The sequence below is a fragment of the Crocuta crocuta genome, unplaced genomic scaffold, assembly GCF_008692635.1.
Source record: "Crocuta crocuta isolate KB4526 unplaced genomic scaffold, BGI_CrCroc_1.0 scaffold619, whole genome shotgun sequence".
Taxonomy (NCBI): domain Eukaryota; kingdom Metazoa; phylum Chordata; class Mammalia; order Carnivora; family Hyaenidae; genus Crocuta; species Crocuta crocuta.
In genome coordinates, this window is record NW_027533395.1 from 3,742,893 (window position 1) to 3,753,760 (window position 10,868).

The 10,868-nt window shown below is 37.9% G+C and overlaps 1 pseudogene; it reads left to right on the top strand.

Annotated features, from left to right (window-relative positions):
• Positions 1 to 7,796: 7,796 nt before the first annotated feature.
• LOC144218551 (small nuclear ribonucleoprotein Sm D1-like) lies at positions 7,797 to 8,143 on the top strand (annotated as a pseudogene).
• The last annotated feature ends 2,725 nt before the right edge of the window (positions 8,144 to 10,868 follow it).

Consider the following 10,868-nt stretch of genomic DNA (forward strand, 5'->3'; position numbering starts at 1 on the left):
TCTGAAATCAGTCCAATTAAGGGAGAAAAGAAATAGTGCAGAAAACAATCACAGTAGCTGATTAGGATGGGTGGATTTCTGTGGGGCAGTCTTCAGGAAAGGGTTCAAGGAAGAATTTGAGAAGGGGCTTGGAGGTTGACTATTGCTTAGATGAAGGAAAGTAAAAGTCACCATAGTCATAGGCTTTTAACTGTTACTTTTGTGCGCATCGAGGGAGAGACAAGGGGACAAAATCCTGGTTATCGTCTAATTGCTATTCCAACTCCTAAGTGAATATAGCACACACTGCTCCAGTTATAATATACTAGTTATTTACGGGGCTGTATTTCTATCCTCCCTGGCTTAACACACATCACTGGGAATCTGACATTCAGAATTGGCTTTTCCAACCTTCTAAATTTTAATTAAAGTAATTATGTTACTAACAGAAGCTGTAATTTATCTTCTCCCTGTGTTTACAAAAAGGAAAAAAGGCAACTTTGGCCAAGTACATTTTCCCTGCCTCCTATTACTGGTTTGGTGGTGGGGAAGGGGGGATGTCTTTGGTTTGGGGGGGGCCCAGAGACCATTCTACACACTGGTCTCTTCTCTCTGCAGTGCCGAGGGCCCTGTTCTAGCTATTTTGGGTAACTGCTACTGAAAGCCTTAAAGTGGGCTGAGCTGTGTCATTCAGAAGCAGCATCTGGGCTAAAGGGCAAATCCATGTTCTAGCAAAGTCCTTTTGACACAAGATACTCTGTGTGTGGGGGTGTGGGGGGTGTGTGCGCACACGTGCATGAGTATTTCTGGTAATGGTGGGAATAAGGAGCTCAGTGATTTAGATGAGAACTTTCCATGCAATTAACTTGTTCCATACCAAAGCAGGTGCTGAAGGGAACCACTGGGCCAGTCTGCTCAGTAAATACCCATCCCCAGATGTAGAGCAATTCAATGGAAATAATTATACTGGGTCAATTAAGCAGAACTCACACCTCCTGTTAGCCTGTTTGAAATTTTTATTTCCATGAGTCAGGTTTGTTCAGGATTTAAACTGCTTTACCTCTACAAAAGGGAGCCTCTAGGGAAACATCATTGATTTGTGCCATGGTGGTTGTTGCTGGAGAAGGTGGCCCTACTTCGTAAGCAAGAGCATTTGTTCTGGGTCTCAGGCAGGCCTGGGCTGAAGTGCTGGGTCCAACACTTAGTGTTCCTATAATCTTAGGCAAGTTACTTAATTCTCTCAACCTCAGTTTTCTCATTTTAAAAGTGAAGATGGGAAGACAGCTTCTATCCTCATTCTTTTATGAGGATTAATTGAGAAAATGCTGGTAAAGCTCTGAAAAAAAGGTCCTGGGATATAATCAATGATCTATAAGCAGCAACTATTATTATTGTTATCAACAGTAAAATTGAGTCTTATTGTAACTGCACCACCTCTGATGACCCAGCGGAAAGCCTTTATAAAGGGTGGCATGTGAAGAGCTAATTATGCTCAACTCCAAACATGCAAAATTTAGAGATACCAATATGTGAGGTTATAAAATGAACAATGAGGGGGTGATGTAAGGACTGGAATAAAGAAGGAACATCAGAATTCAATGAATTCTAAAGACCCTTGGCTGTAGTGAGGACCAGTCCATCTGTGGATTACACATGGCATGTTACAAAGGCTGGGAGGGAGGCTGAGAAACTAAACGTTGGGGACCATTGTCAGGTTGAAAATGAATCAGAAATGAAATGACATCACCTCTGAAATGATAAGGCAAATCAGTAAAAAAATGCAATCTAACTGACAAAAATTCTGTTTTTCACACAATAATAGTATTTATTGAGAGTTTACAGTTTGACAGGGGCATTAACGTGGATTCCTTATTTAATCTTTACCATAACCTAAGGTAAACCATGAGGTTGGATCTATGATTATCCCTTTAGGGATGTGCTTACTTCAGGAAATGAAAGGTCATTCACTTCTTAAAGAGGTTCTTTTATAGTCTGGGAGAGTGTAGACCCACCAGAAGCTTACATATGGGAGGGGCTTACTTAAACTCCAGAGAATGTGGATTTAGTTGTATTCATATAATCATTAACAACTTATTTATGTAGGCTCTATTATAAGGTGCTAGGAACTGAGTTTGTGTTGAAGATATAATGATGAACAAAAGTAGGTGTGATCAGCTTCTGAGAAGATGGAGTATACCTCCTGCTTTTCCTTATACCTCCTGCTGTTATGGACAATAAAACCCCCTAAGCATTGTACGTAGAACAAACCTAAGACGCTGAAAGGTGGAAAGAAGATGGCAGGTCACTAAGAGATTTGGGGAGCCAGCGAATGACATGTGAGTTCTCTGTTTATGTTTTTGGTTCTTGTTTTTTGGGGTTTGTTTTTGCCTCATGAATCCCAGACATCTCATTGGAGATGAAGAAGCCAGCAACTTGGAAATACCCACGTGCACAGACAATACAATCCATAGCCAAAGGATTAGAAAAGGGGCAGTTTGGCAAGAAAGAGAACTTTTAGACAATAACAACTTAACTCTAGCCAAACGCCACAGAAAAATCTGTGGCCTCACCCAGGGCCCACTGGTAATGAAGCCAGCTCCTTCCCCATGCTTTTGTATCAGTGGAGGCCACCTGGGAAGGAGTAATGAGACAAACTCCTACCCCTTCCTGCCAGAGAGGTACCAGCGGGGGTTTGATGGGAACAGGAAACTCTCACCTTTGCCCAGCCCCGCCCCCCAGGTGTCAATGGAGGCCAAGTAGGAAATACGAATTTACACTCCTCCTGGCAGTACCAAGGTAGCACCGCCTCCTCTTCCTCTGCCAGGGCTATATCAGAAGCAAGCTAAGATCCAGAGTCCCAAAACATAATACTCACAATAAGAACAGGAAGTCTCATACGGAATGTAAAAAGAAAATCTCATCTACTGATGCCAGCACAGAGATGACAGAGAAGTTAGAATTCTCTGATAAAGATTTTAAAGCTGTTATTACAAAAAATACTTCAACAATCAATTAAAAACAAGCTGGGAACAAATGGAAATATAGAAAATTTCAGGAAGGAAATAAAAGATATAAAGAAGAACAAAATGGAAATTTTAGAATTGTAAAACATAATAACTGAAAACAAAAATCTCAAAGGATCAATTCAACAGCAGAATAGAGGGGACAGAAAACAATAATTTAACTTGAAAATAGGAAAGCAGAAATCAGCCCGTCTGAACAACAGAAAATAGATGGAAAAAATAAGAAAGAACAAAGTCTCAGGGGTTTGTGGGACTATAACAAAAGATCTAACATTCATATCCTGGGATTCACAGAAGGAGAGGAGCAAAAAGACAAGGACAGAAAAGTGCTAAAAGAGATAATGGCTGAAAACTTCTCAAATTTGTCAAAAGACATGCCTATATATTCAAGGAGCTGAGTGAGCCTCAAACAGAAAAAAAAAAAAAAAGAAATCCACAGCAAGACACATTACAATCAAACTTCTGAAAACTAGAGACAAAGAAAAATCTTGAAAGCAGCAAGAGATAAATGACACATTACCTACAGGGGAAAACAATTCAAATGACAATGTATTTCTCATCGGAAACTATGGAGGTCAGAAATAAATGACACATTTTTCAAAATATTTTAAGCATTCTCAATGCTGAAAATAAAGAAATACCAACTCAGAATCCCACAGCCAGTGAAAATATCCTTCAAGAATGAGGGGGAAATGAAGACATTGTCAGATGAAGAAAAACTAACAGGTTTTGTCAAGAGCAGACCCACCGTAAATGAATGACTGATAACAGGAGGTATCCTAAAAGAGGAAGGAAGGAAATGATAGAAGAAGGAACTTTGTGAAACATCAGGAACAAAGAAAGAACATGGGAAGCTAAAATCTTGGTAAATAAAATTGACTTTCCTTTTTCACTTGAGCTTTCTAAAAATTTTTAGTTGTTCAAGGAACAATCATGACACTGCTTCATATAGTTCTAAATGAATGTGTAGGAAATATTTAAGGCAATTATAAATTGGGAAAGGGAAAGAGATATAAAGAAAAATAAAATTTTTATACTTCACTCAAACGTAAAAAGAAAAATTTATAGGCTATGATAGATTGTGTATGTTTAATGCAATACCTAGAACAACCACTAAAAAAGTTGTACAGAGATATGTTCAAAAATGTTATAGATGAAACCAAACTGAAACTTAAAAAATATTCAAGTAACTCACAGGAAGGCAGGGACAACAAGACAGATATATTAAAAACAGAACAAACAGAAAACAAAAAGTAAAATGGCAGGGATAAGCACTAATATATCACTAATTACAGGATCCGTATGATCGAAATACACAAAATAATAGGCAGATAGGCAGCATGGATTAACAAACGTGACCCAACTATATGATGTCTACAAGAAGTGTACTTAAAATATAGCTCTGAAAGGATGGAAAAGATATATCATGAAGACATTAATCAAAAGACAGCAGGACTGGCTATATTAATGACAGATAAAGTAGACTTCAGGACAGAGAATTATCCGAGACAGAGACATTATGTAATGACAAAAAGGTCATTTTATTAAGAAAATATAGCAATCTTAAATGTGTAAATATCAAACAATAAAGCTGCAAAATGTATGAAGTATAAACTGACAGAACTGAAGGGAGAAATAGAACCATGGACAATTAGAATTAGAGAATTCAGCATGCCTTTCAATTGTCCGATTGATAGAAAATCAGCAAGAACATAGGAAAACTAAACAACACCATCAACCAATGAGATCTAGCCAATATTTATAGAACGCTCCACAGTAGAACATACATTGTTTTCAAGTAAAAACAGAACATAGGTGAGACAGACCATATCCTGGGCTATAAAGCAAAAATTAATATTTTTATAGTTTTATACTTTAATAAAATTATTTAATATTTTAATATGTTTTAAAAAATTGAAATCATATAGAATATGTTCTTTTACCATAATGGAGTCACACTGGAAGTGAATAATAGAAAGATAATGAAAAATCTCCAAAAAACATGAAAATAAAAGAACATACTCCCAAATAATCCAGGAATCAAATAAGATGTCTTAATAGAAATAAAAAGAATATGAACTTAATGAAAATAAAACCATAACATATCAAGATTTGTGGAATACAGCTAGAGTAATGCAGAGATGGTAATTTATAGCACTAAATGCATATATTAGAGAAGTAGAAAAGTCTCAAGTCAATAATTTAACCTTCCACTTTAAGAACCTAGAAAAAGATGAACCAATTAAACCCAATGCAAGCAGAAAGAAGGAAATAATAAAGAAAATAGCAGATGTCACTGAGACTGAAAACAGAAAAAGATAGAAGAAAATCAGTGAAACTAAGAGCTGTTTCTTTGAAAAGGGCAATAAAATTGACAAAGTTCTAGGAAGACTGACACAGTAAAAAGAAAGAAGTTAGCAATATCAGGAAGGGAGGATATCACTACTGATTTTGCATACGTCAAAGGATAATAAAGACATACTGCTAACAATTCTATGCACACAAATTTGACAACTCAGAGCAAATGCTTGAGACACCAGCCACCACAACTTATTCAATATGAAATATATTGCTTGAAAAACTCTATAACTGTTAAGGAAATTGAATTCATAATTTCAGAAACACCCCCAAGTAAATTTCCAGGCCCAGATGGTTTTACTGGAAAATTCTATCAGGTTTAAAGAAAAATTAAAACCAATTCTATACACTCTGTTCCAAATAATAGAAGAATAGGGAACACTTCCTAATTCACTGTGTGAAGTTAATATTACTCTGATATCAAAACCAGACAGCCGCAAAACAAAACAGCACCCCAAAAAATCCACAGTCCAATATCATTCATAAATATAGACACAACAATCGGTAACAAAATATCAGCAAATAAAATCCAGCAACATATAAAATGAATTTTATACCATGACCAAATGGGGTTTATTGCTGGGATGCAAGATTGGTTTAATGTAAGAACATCAATCTGTGTTAATAGGCTAAAGGAGAAAGATCAAATGATCATACCAATTGATGCAGAAAAAAGCATTTCAAATTTAACACCTATTTATGAAAAAACTCAGAATAATAGGAATACGGGGAAACTTTCTGGATAAGGAGTGCTATAAAAAACCAGTAGAGAATATTGTAGTTAATGGTGAAATACAGAATGTTTTTCCTCCAAGATTAGTAACAAGGCAAGGATGTTCACTTTTATCATTTTTATTCAATATAGTTGAATTCAACTTGAAATTGAATTTTTATCCATCTGGAAGCTCAAACCAGTGCAGTAAGGCAAGGAAAAAAATGGCCTATGGACTGGAGAGGAAGAAACAAAACTGTTCCTGATCACAAAGGATGTAATGGTTTACCTAGCAAATGCCAAGGAATTTACAAAAATAATCCTAAAATAAATGAGTTCACCAAAGTCACAGGATACAAGGTAAACATACAAAAATCAACTATTTCTATATGCTAGTAATTAATTCATGGATACCAAAATTTAAAATATAATACCATTTATATTTACTAAAAAATGAAATACTTATGTGAAAGTCTAACAAAACATGTATGGGAATTATGTGCTAAAAACTATAAAATACTGGCAAAAGAAATCAAAGAAGATATAAATAATCAAAGAAACATACTGTGTTCATAGATTGGAAGATTTAACATAGTAAAAAGTTCTCCCCAAATTGATGTATGTGTTCAATATAATTTCTATCAAAATTGCAGCATGATTTTTGAAAATAGGGATACAATTATTCTAAAATTGATACCAAAAGGCAAAAACTTTTTATCAAATGTATTAAAGTAGCTAAAACAATTTTGAAAAGAGGGATAAAGTGGAAGAAATCAATCTACCTGATTTCAAGACTTAATATATAACAGCAATAATGAAATCTATATGGTATTGGCAGAGGAATAGGCACATTTGATAGTTCAATGGCACAGAACAGAGAACTCAGACACAGAATCACAATATACCCAACTTATTATTTTTTTAAAGTTTATTTATTTTGAGAGACAGAATGAGCAGGAGAGGGGGAGAGAGAGAGAGGAGAGAGAGAATCCCAAGTGGGCTCTGCACTGTTAGGAAAGAACCCAATGTGGGGCTCAAACCCATGAACCCATGAGATTATCACCTAAGCTGAAGAGCCAGATGCTCAACTGACTGAGCCACCCCAGGCACCCCCAGCTTATTTTTGATGAAGGCACAAAAGCAATTCAATGGAGGGAAGATAGCTTTTCAACAAATGGTGCTGGAGCAATTGGACAGCAATAACTATAAAAGTGAATCTCACTTTGTTTCATACTTTATACAAAAAATGAAATCAAAATGGATCATGGGGTTAAGTGTAAAATACAAACTATAAAACTTATATAGAAAATATCTTCGAGATTCAGGGCTATGCAAAAAGTGTTACTAGCACCAAAAACACGATTCCTAAAAAAAATTGATAAACTGGACTTCATCACAATTTAAAAATTCTGCTCTGTGGACAATCATGTTAAAAGGGTGCAAAGACATGCTATAGACTGAGAGAAGATATTTTCTCACATATTCCACAAGGGCCTGTATCTAGAATACAGAAAGAACTCTTAAAACTCAGCAGAAAAACAAACCAACCCAATGAGAAAATGGATCTAAGACTTGAAAAGATATTTCACCTAAGTGGACATACAGTTGGCAAATAGTATGCAAAAAAGATGTTCAGTTTCTGGGCATTCATACTCATAGTCTTTGGGACCTGGGTTGTTGGGTTTTGTGCACTATCTGATTGAAAGGGTGATGGCATTGCTAGGATGAAGCTCCTGAGACTTTTGATGAAATTGAGTCACAAAACTGTAATCATTGAATTAAAGAATGGAACAGAGGCCATGGAACAATCATATGTGTAGATTTCAGCATGAACATGTACCTTAAAACTGTCAAAATGACCTTGAACAACAGGTACAGCTGAAAACAATGAGTTTTCAAAGAAAAAATATTTGATGTTTTATTCTGCCAGTTGGCTTACCTCTGGATACACTACTCGTGGATGTTGAGCCAAAGGTGAAATCTAAGGGGAGCTGTTGCAGGAAGAAGTCAAAGCCAAGGAAGAGGAAGAGGACGTGTTCCAGGTAGAAGAAGAGGGGGTCCTAGGCGATAATGTCTCTTAAGATTACTATTTCAAAGTGGTACATGGTTTGGGATATTTTTGTATAGGTTTTGTCTGTTAATGTCAGTTTTTAATAAACATAAATGCAAGGAGAAATAGAAAAAAAAGATGTTCAACATCCTTAGCCATCGGGGAAGTGCAAATTAAAGCCACAATGAGATTTCATTATGTATCTACCAAATTGACTAAAATAAAAAAATATTGATAACACTAAATGCTGGAGGGGCGTCAGAGAAACTAGATCATTCATACATTGCTGGCGGGAATGTAAAACAGTACATCGACTGAAAAACAGTGTAGCAGTTTGTTAAATAACTAAATATGCAACTACCATGGAATGAAGCAATGACACTCCTGGGCATTTATCCTAAGAAGATGAACACTTATAGTCACAGAGAAACCTGTATGCGAATGTCTATGGCAGTTTTATTCATTAAAGTCCCAAACTGGAAACAACTCAAATGTCCTTCAGTGGGTTAAACACACGGTGGTACATCCATTCTATGGAATATAACACAGCAATAAAAAGAGAGTAACTACTGATACAAGTTACAAGCTGGATGAATCTATAGAGAATTAGGTTGAGTGAGAAAAGCCAGTCCTGATGGGTTATGTACTATATGATTTCGCTTATAACATTCTTGAAATGACAAAGTTACAGTAATGGAAAACAGATTAGTGGTTATCAGCAGTTAAGGAGAGGTTGGAGACAGGATGAAAGTTGATGTGGCTATAAAAATGGCAACATGAAGATCCTTGAGGTGATGGAAATGTCCTGAAACTTGACTGTTTCAATGTCTGCATACTGTTGATATGGTACTGTAAGATGTTACCTTTGCGGGGGTGGGGGGGAGGTGGTGGGGGACTGGTAAAGGGTACATGGGAAGTCTTTGTGTTATTTCTTTAAAAATTTTTTAAATTTATTTTTGAGAGATAGAGCATGAGTGGGGAAGGGGCAGAGAGAGGAGAGGGAGACACAGAATCTGAAGCAGGTTCCAGGCTCTGAGCTGTCAGCACAGAGCCTGACATGAGGCTTGAACCCATGAACAGTGAGATAATGACCTGAGCTGAAGTCGGATGCTTAACTGACTGAGCCACCCAGGTGCCCCTAAAATTTTTTTTAATGTTCATTTTTTGAGAGAGGGAGAGAGAATGAGAGCACAAGCAGAGAACAGGCAGGGAGAGGGGACAGAGAATCTGAAGAGGGCTCTGTGCTGACAGCAGGTAGCCCAATGCAGTGCTCCAACTCATGAACCATGAGATCATGACCTGAACCGAAGTCAGACACTTAGCCAACTGAGCCACCCAGGGGCCCTGTCTTTGTGTTATTTCTTACAACTGCATGTGAATCTACAATTGCTTCAAAATTAAAAGTTAATAAAAAAATAGTTATGACCCCTTTGCTGATAGGGTTTATAGTATTCTGGAGGAGTCATTAATTAAATCTCTGTAAACACATAAAAATTCAATTGTAATAATGCTTTGAGACAGAAGTGTTTAGTCTCAGGAGAACATGTAATAGGTAGGGTGTGACCATATAGTTTATTGCTCAAACTGGGACACTTTTTTGAGAGGGAAAGAAGGTACTGTTATTAATTAGCCTGGCAAAGGAGTCCTAAATTGGGGCACATGGTCAGGGGTAGGGGTCCTGTGGTCGGGAGAGGCTCCCATAGGAAGATGAAGCTAGACCCAAGACCTGAAGAAAGACTGAGAATGAATCAGGCAGGTAGGGAGGGGAAAGGTAACAAGACAAAGACCCCACAGCAGGACAGAGCCTGTCCTTGAGGGAGCAGGAGCACCCAGGGTGCTTCCGGGACCTCAGGGAAATCCCTGCATGGTTTTCGGTGGGAGAAGCCTCTTCTGGGCTTTGGTTCCTGTGACCTAAGCAACACTCTCCCTTCCTTCTGCCTTCCTGATGCTGAACTTGGGTGTAACCCACATGTTTGTTTTCAGGCTATATTTAGTTCTCTGCTTTGCTCTCGCTGCTAAGCTTGAACAATTTCCCAAGAACTGCCAGCTCTCTTAAGTTCCCGGTGATGCTCCTGATTCTGAGCGTGGATGGGTGAAAGGGTCATGGTCCAAGTGCAGGGGTGGGAGGGCCACAGAGCATCTGTGATACATCTCCTTCTCCTCTGGCTGCAGCTAAATGGCTTCTGGTTGTTCTTGAGGGTGTCTGTCCTTCTCCTCAGTGGGATGCTTCTTCGGAGCTTCGCTCCATCTTTACTTGGCTATTCTTACCCATCTGTAAGCTAATCCCTAGCTCCTCTTTCTCCACCCAGGCTCCTCATTCTTGCTTCTTCTGTATCCAAACTTGGACTCAGGAAATCCCCCCTACCCTCCCAAACTCTCTGAGCACCAGGGTCTCCATCTGTAAATACAGATACTGGTCCAGGGCTGCCCATCTCCCAGGACTCTGGGAAGATTAAATGCATTTCTGTTTCCCCATCTGAAAATGGAGATATTAGTAGTTCCTGTATCCACGAGGTTTTTGTTTGTTTGTTTTTTTAGGTCCAATGGCATAATATCTGAATAGTGCCTGGCATATAAGCACTTAATAAGTCATTACTAGGCCTCTTTACCTCTCCTCCCTCATCTCCCTCTTCACCTACCCACCCCCAAATGTGCTCCATCTGCCCCACAGTGCCTGGATTTCCTTCATAAGAAGTCAAAGCTTTTATTCCCCAAGGGGAGACTGCAGAATTAAAGAGTAAATCAT